Source organism: Chenopodium album, chromosome 8 (assembly GCF_948465745.1).
Source record: "Chenopodium album chromosome 8, dcCheAlbu1.1, whole genome shotgun sequence".
NCBI lineage: Eukaryota > Viridiplantae > Streptophyta > Magnoliopsida > Caryophyllales > Amaranthaceae > Chenopodium > Chenopodium album.
The window spans coordinates 5,861,001-5,869,290 of record NC_137841.1 but is presented as its reverse complement, the minus strand read 5'-3'; the positions used below and the strand labels follow the sequence as shown (position 1 = coordinate 5,869,290).

Genomic DNA, 8,290 nt, shown 5'->3' with positions numbered 1-8,290 from the left:
TTCCACAGATAAAAGAGTAAAAGGATAGAATACGTATCTGGCACCAGTGTATCGGTGACAAATGAGTTTGGCACCTTCCTATGCTTGAAGGAATCCACCGGATGACGTTTGTTGAAACGCTATCCATGCTTGAGGAAAGCCAATAGATGAGTTTGGTAGCTTTCTAAGCCTGAAAAAACCTACCGGATGACACTTTCCATGCTTGAGGAAAGTCGACATATGATTTTGGCGTTTTTCTATGCTTGAAGAAATCCACCGGTAATGCTTTCCATGCTTGAGGAAAGCCGACAAAGGAATTTGGCGGTTTTCTATGCTTGAAGAAATCCACCAGATAATACTTTCCATGCTTGAGGAAAGTCGTCAGATGATGAGATTGCAAGTCTCTGTGTATCGAGAACCTTGTGTCATGAAATGATGGTGGTTCGATTGTCCCCGAACGTGGGCTGTAGATGGTCAGCTTGTCCCCGGACGTGGGCTGTAGTTGGTTAGCTTGTCCCCGAACGTGGGCTATAAATGGTTCGCTTGTCCCCGAACGTGGGCTGTAAATGGTTCGCTTGTCCCCGGACGTGGGTTGTAGATGGTCCGCTTGTCCCCGGACGTGGGTTGTAGATGGTCCGCTTGTCCCCGGACGTGGGCTGTAGATGGTCCGCTTGTCCCTGAACGTGGGCTGTAGATGGTCCGCTTGTCCCCGGACGTGGGCTGTAGATGGTCCGCTTGTCCCCGGACGTGGGCTGTAGATGGTCCGCTTGTCCCCGGACGTGGGCTGTAGATGGTCCGCTTGTCTCCGGACGTGGGCTGTAGATGGTCCGCTTGTCCCCGGACGTGGGCTGTAGATGGTCCGCTTGTCCCCGAACGTGGGCTGTAAATGGTCTGCTTGTCCCCGGACGTGGGCTGTAGATGGTCCGCTTGTCCCCGGACATGGGTTGTAATGGTCCGCTTGTCCCCGGACGTGGGCTGTAATTGAGACCTGCAAAATGAAATTTGCCAAGGGACTCGTATAGATTATAATTGACTTGACCAACTGACTTGATCAAGCTTTGACTTGACATGACATGACATGTGTATGACTTGTGATAGTGTGTGTCTTGAGTGAGTGTGTGCACTGACACAAGCAATTAAAAATGCAAAAGCAAAAATTTTCCGTCATTTTTGTCATGAGTGGAAGGTACCGACTTTCTCCCGAGAAAGAAAGACGTGAAAAATGAAGTTTTGTTTTTGAACTTCCCCAAAATAAAAGTCATGATAAGAAAAGGGAAGAAGTTTTGAACTTCCTTGTTGAGCAAGACGAAATGAATCACATGGATTTTCTTCTTGTCATATTGAACTTCCCGTCTTGAGTATAATGTATGCATGATGTATGTTCTTAGGCTAGGAGGCTAAGGACAATTACGTTATGTGACACGATAGATGAATGAACTTAGGTCATGGTGTAAAGAAACGATCTTGAACGTTACTTAGGTTTGGAAGCTAAGCACATATATAGATGAAGTGATCGATGAGTATCGCATAATGAATGTCACATAGGTCAAGGAGCTAAGCACGATATGTGATGTATGAAACAATGAACATTGCTTAGGTCTAGAAGCTAAGCAAGTATACAATGTTTCTTCTAATGAATGTTGTCTTGAAAGATGATGAAGCATGCACAGTAGGGAAACAAGATTTTATGATAAAGGGTTCTTAAAGGGAAGGATTATTGTTTTGGACATGGATGTGTGAGTAAAGTGTGTGAAAGTGAAACTAAGGTGAGGCTGCAAAGGTTATGGTGATGGAAAGAGATGTGAGAAGAGTCAAAGATGATGACTCTTTAGGCTAGGTAGGCTAAATGATGTGGGTTCAAGCCCCCAAGTCTAGCTCTAAATGGGTAGGGGTAAGCATTGGATATTCTTTGACTCGATCATGCATGGATATGAATATGAATGTGGTCGCACCTCGATATGAGGTTGCCTACGTATCCGTTAGGAATTATGCCAAACGTAGCTCTAAACAAACTTTGCACAAGTGTATGTACACCTCAAAGAGGTCTTTCAAGTGTTATAATGTGGTTAAGTTGATGGTTTAAAGAAGAAAAGGGTATGAGGCTAAAGACCCGAGAGAATCCCCAAGATGTGTAATTGTGAATTGGACTTTGCAAGTTTTATTTTCAACATTTCTTTTTGCTTTGACTTTTTTTTTTTTTTGAATTCCTGTGAATCAATGTAGGCAATCTCAGATCATGCGGTCCATCACTCACTTAGAATTCATGTTTCTCAGGCACGGTACCAAGCACTCGATGAGAGACGCAATTTAAGACGTGTTCATATCAAAGACATTGGAACACTTGCCCTTAAACATTGTTGTTTTTTTTTTTTTTTTTTTTGGTCTTTGAATGTTATATAATTACACATCTTCCAATCCCAGTGTTGAGTGAATGTGGGTTGAAGAAATGAAGGCCAAACGTTAGACGAGAATCAAAGTGGTTGATGAAGAAATGGAATGTATGCTTGAATGGTTAATGGAAAATGACAGGGTTGGAAAGGTGTCTCAAATCATTGGTGTACCTTATGTTTAGTTCGGCAATTGATTTTTTTTTTTTGTTTGGCGAATGACATGATCGAAAGCGAAGGAAAGAAATGATCATTGATGGAACATGGCATATAGACATAAGGATAAGGAGAACCTATGCTAGACTTATTAGGGAAAAGGGGTTAAAAACGAAAGAAAAAAGCATGAAATCTTTTATGGAAACTTGTCTTGTGCTTAGTCTTCATGGTTGTTGCTTATGAATTATTTGTTACCGCCAAGAGGAACAAGAAGTTTGTTATTGCTGATGCTTTGATTGGAAGAAAAGAAGGAAGGAATGATGTTCCCCTTATTCTTCCAACTCTTGCCTAGTGATTCTTGAACTCGAGTATTATGGAACAAAATGAGCTCACTTAATGAATTTACTCAATACTCGGATTGGAAAGGAAGAGTGTATGAAACAATTTTGAAAACTGATTGGAAAAACTCCACTCATTCCTATTACGACGGAAAACGGCGCATGCATGGTCCTAATATACGATCATAAACAATACAGTGCATTACTCGAAGACAAAGTGTGTGCTACGAATCAAAATGTGTGATTAATTGAGTTTATTAAGACTCGTGGTATGATCGCATGGCTAGACATGAGGACGTTGTGAAAAACAAAAGACCCAATGACCAAATAGCACGGAAGACTAAAAGACAAACTAACTTGATTAATTTTGTCCAATTTTAATGTTTATGCTATTTACTAGGTGAAAACGGTCCATTGGCAATCATTAGTTATAAATAAGATCAACCACAATTAAAGACAAAGAACACATGTTAAGGTTAATTAGCACAAAAATCGATCACAAGAAACTAGGAAGAGGACTAGAATATATATATATATATATATGTATATATATATATATATATATGTATATATATATATATATATATATGTATATATATATATATATAATATATATATATATATATATACATGTATATATATATATATATATATTATATATATATATATATACATATATATATATATATATATACATATATATATATATATAAATCTATAATCCTATGTTATATGAGTTGACACGGATTAAAGGACTTGGCTAAACTAGCTTGACACGAAAAGTTATAAAAAAAAAATTAAAAAATAAAAAAAAAAAAAAGAAAATTGACGCTAAAAAGACACCTAAACTGGACAGGCTGTAGTATATCGGTTATAACTTTTGATCTGTGACTCTGATTTGGACAAAACTAACTCAAAATCAAAGATAAAACTCGGGGCTACAGATCCATAGGTGGCACGACACGTAACTCTTTCTAGAACTCCGGTTATGACCAAAACAAGTTGACTATTGTGCAGTATACGGGAATAAAATCCGTGTTGACTCAAAAATAAAAAAATAAAAAAAAATCTATGGCTCGACTCTAATAATAAAAAAAAGGGGTTTGATAAGAGAAAAAAAAATTTCAAAAAGGTCAATAAAAAAAATGCACACATAAGCATATCGTCACGCATGATGCAATGAAGTTCGCAACCTAAAGTCAAGTTCTATGTTCGACTATGGTCAAGCTTTTGGGTGTCAAAGGGTACCATGATTAAGAGTTTGGACGCGTTAGCAAGGCAGCCTCCCTTGAGGGTGTATACCAACGGGCAGCTCCGCGAGTTCGTGATGAAATCGAACTCGACTCCATGGTTTGGGTGGATTTAAAAACTCGGATGAACCCTTATTGTCATGAACGTTTTCGGGTTGATAGAGCATAAATCCCCCGGGCTAGCCACATACGTAGAACACGTACTATTGTGGAAAAATAGGTAACCTAAAAAGGCATATGCATATGTGACAATGCCTATTAAATCGCAATAATACAATTCAAGAATCTTTCAAGTCTCATCCACTCATCTCAATTAAATACCGATCACTCAAATCGATAAATAACCAAGAATCCTCCCCAGTGGAGTCGCCAAATTGTAGGCATCTTTCGAAGTACGCCTACGTTAAAAGCATGTTGTGAATATGCTTGGAACTCTTAGGAAGTGGGAATTGAAATAATACGATTAGGGACAAATAAAGTAGGGAGCCGCCAACAAGTTTTTAAGGAACTTGTAAACCGTTCACGGATCATAAAAAGGCAACCATGAATAAGGGACAACGATAGGCAACAACGATTGACCCATGAAGGTTACACCCCATTCATAATCCATGAGATTACTAACTCCATATGGTTCGGAACCACGAAAGGAGGATCGGGGATGATGGTTCGGAACCACGAAAGGAGGATCGGGGATGATGGTACGAAGTGAGTCATGGAGTCACATTCGCCCGTATTGGCCTCTACTCGATTCTTATAGTGAAAAGTGATTCCTGCGATCTCAAAGGCATACAAACAAAAATTCAATTTGCTCCAAACTATTATTATGCTAAATTGGTTTAATATTAATGCAACACGTAATTCTAAAACATTGTGATCACTTGATTAAACTACAAGATTAAAAAGGATCCTAAACCGGTCGTCCAAATTATCTTATTAGGCGTGATTTTCAATTACATATTCTCTTTAAACATGCAATATAGTGATCAATAAAATAATAATAGAATAAACATAATATTGGAAGAAATTTAACAATAATAATGTTAGTCAAATCAAATATAAATAACCTAATCATGATGCTAGCAATATTAAAATAAAATAAGAGTAATTAATTTAATTAATTACTCACATTTTGCGCGTTCCTTTAAATTGCTACATCATGAATAAACTGTTAGTAACTTCAATAAAAAAATAAAGCAAATGAAAATAAAATTAAATTAATATAGATTTGATTTGGTCCAAACCCTCAGTTATTTATACCTTTCACGCCTTGGTTTAAGGACGGAACCTCGGGTTTAGTATAGACTCCTTGGAGTGCTTAAGGGAAGAATGTTGTAATTAGGAATATAGGTTTAAGGCTTAGAATATGGGAGAGAGAGAAGAGAATGATTTTTGGTGTAAAAGAGAGAAAGAGAGAAGGATTTGATGATCAAGCTTGTTGATGATTGAAAAAAGGGAGATATGACCTCCATTTATAGGGAAAAAAGAGGGTCGAAGAATCAAGAAAAGATCGAGTTCGAATCGGATTAAAACTCTTGCGATAGACAACAGTTTTTGCGGTTTTTGTTTTTATCATATCTTTTGATCCAGAAATCGGAATAAGATAAATAAGATATCGTTGGAAAGCTCTTGAAGTCTATTTCCTAACCCAATTAGAATCAGATTAAAATATATTATAGAATAAAATATTTAGCCCAAATAGTGAGACGGTGTTAGTTTTGGATAGAGTTTGACATTTTATTCATATCTTTTCCGTTATAGCTCGGAATTTATATTATAATATATCACTGGAAAGATAATTTCAAGGGCTATACAACCATATAAAATTTGGATTAAAACTATGAGGCACGAAAATATTATCTATCTATCTTTGAACGTCTTTTAATTCGAATAAAATCAGGACTTAAAAAAAAAAGAATAGTTTTATTCAATTTCAAATTCTTTAATCTTATCTTTTCAAAACGGATAATTAGGATCTTTTAGAAACCTATAGAAGCTAATAATTAATCCTAATTGGTTTAGGAATTGGATCAAATAATTTGGACCCTCCACATGATCATTGGGTCGTAGGTAAGGTGGGCTTAGGTTCGGTTTGGGCTCAGTTTAATATTTTGGCCATAACTTATTCGTTATAACTCGGATTTGGGCTTATAATATATCGTTGGAAAGGTATTTTAAAGCCCCATCCAATTATTAAATCATTGGACCCAGATTATTGACCAAAATAAACTGAAATAAACGGTCTCTAGAATGAGAAAGCTAAGACCGCCTCTTAAATACAAGCGGTCTCAATTTTTAGGAAATTGAGACTGCCTTTATAAGAAAAGCGGTCTCTGTTTTAAAAAAAACTGAGACCGCATTTCTTAAATAAGCAGTCTCTTTCTTGAGAAAAGTGAGATCGCTTTTCAACTCAACGGGTCTCTTTGGTCTCATTTTAAATAATTTTTTTTTTTTATAATTACTCGCACAATTCATCGATATTAACTGATTTTATTTTATTTATTTATTCCATTATTAAATCAGAAGTTAAAAAATAAGAAGTAAAAAAATAATTCTTGTATTTCATACACTCTAAAAATTATGTACATTTTACAGGTATGAATGAAAATTCAATACATAAATAAAAATAAAATTTTCCGGAAATGATGACTATAAAATTCCCAGATCTTCTATTGCAGATTTCTTCAGTTCAAACTTGAAAATTGAGAGATCGTTACCTACAACCACAAATACAAACGCAAATATTATTATCCTGAAAATAAAACATAATAAGGAACAGATTGAAAATGAAAAAACAAACATTATAAAACGAGATATAAAATAAAATTAGTTTACAATAAAAAAAAATATGAGAAATTGTTCAATTTAACTAACGAAATACGAGATTAGTTTAAAATGATATTGAACACAAAATCAAAGCAAGAAAAATATACTAATATCAAAGACAGCCTAATAAAGAATAATTCGTCAAGAAATTCTCAAAGGAATAAAAAAATACCAGAACTTAAATCTAAAGCGCTAAAATCGAAATTGAAAATGGAAACCAAAACAGAAAATCAAATGCAAAATTAATAAAGACGAAAATTACTAGATCTGACTAAGAAAGGTGTTTTTAAATGAAAATATCATAATAAATTGGCGAAAATAGGTTTTGAAACAAAAAACATTTATAAGCAAACAAACAATCTACTTTCATGGCTAAACAAAAATTCGAACAAATTATTGTTTTTTAACAATAAAAAAGGATGTTAAAAGGCAATAATTATAAGAAAATTAGATTTTTCATCAAGAAAAACCGAAAAAGGTGAAGATTAACACTTAATAACGAAAAATAATACGAAACTCACCTTGGCAATATAGATCTTGAAATTTTGAAACAATAGAGTGAAGATTGAGAAAGAAGTAAATTAAATGATGTAAATTTCATTTTATTTTGTGCGAGATTCGTTTGAGAAACCAGAAAAATGAGGAAGATGGATCGAGATGAGAGGAGAGAGAAGAGAGAGAAAGAAAATCAGAAATGAAATGAGGAGGGTGAAGAGCGGCGGAGGACAAAGTGAGAAAGTGAAAAAGTTCTAGCTAGGGTCTAGGACTTAATTAATGGGCTTGTGGCTGCCTACGTGTATATGGGAAAATCAATTCGAATAACGGGTCTCTCTAATTTCTGACATTAAAAAAAAAACATTCAAGAGACTGGTTATTATAATTGACCGGTTTCTTGGTTATTACGTGAGACCTGTCATCTAAAATGACGGGTCTCTCTATATTACTCGATTTTTTAAAAAAATCCCAAGAGACCTATTTTCTCTAATGACGGGTCTCGATGAGATTTCGAGAGACCTGTCATCCAAGATAATCGGTCTCTCCTCTATAAGAGACCTGTTATGCACTTAACCGGTCTCTTAATTTGGGTCTCTTTGGCCATTTTTGTAGTAGTGAAAGTTTAGCGCGATGCAAGAATGGGCGCGACTCCATTCTCACAAAGTTAGTCTAGGATCCCATCTAACTTTCATTATAAAATAAAAATGTAAATACCAAAAGAGAAGAGGACATGTTGATAAAACAAGCCTCGGAAAGCCACGGGCTACCACCGTGTACCCCAACCCATAATTGTCAATACTCTAGAAGTGCACGCTTTCTAGAGTTTTATTGCTCATCCATGTTTCACTTTACGTGATTACAA

The 8,290-nt window shown here is 35.5% G+C and overlaps 1 long non-coding RNA gene across 1 annotated transcript; it reads right to left on the bottom strand.

Moving 5' to 3' along the window:
* Window positions 1-6,641: 6,641 nt before the first annotated feature.
* Window positions 6,642-7,680, bottom strand: LOC145555729 (uncharacterized). The gene is made up of 2 exons (XR_014091542.1): window positions 7,455-7,680; window positions 6,642-6,824 (listed from the first exon to the last, which is right to left on the bottom strand). It is a non-coding gene; the product is annotated as an uncharacterized LOC145555729 (long non-coding RNA).
* Between the last annotated feature and the right edge of the window lie 610 nt (window positions 7,681-8,290).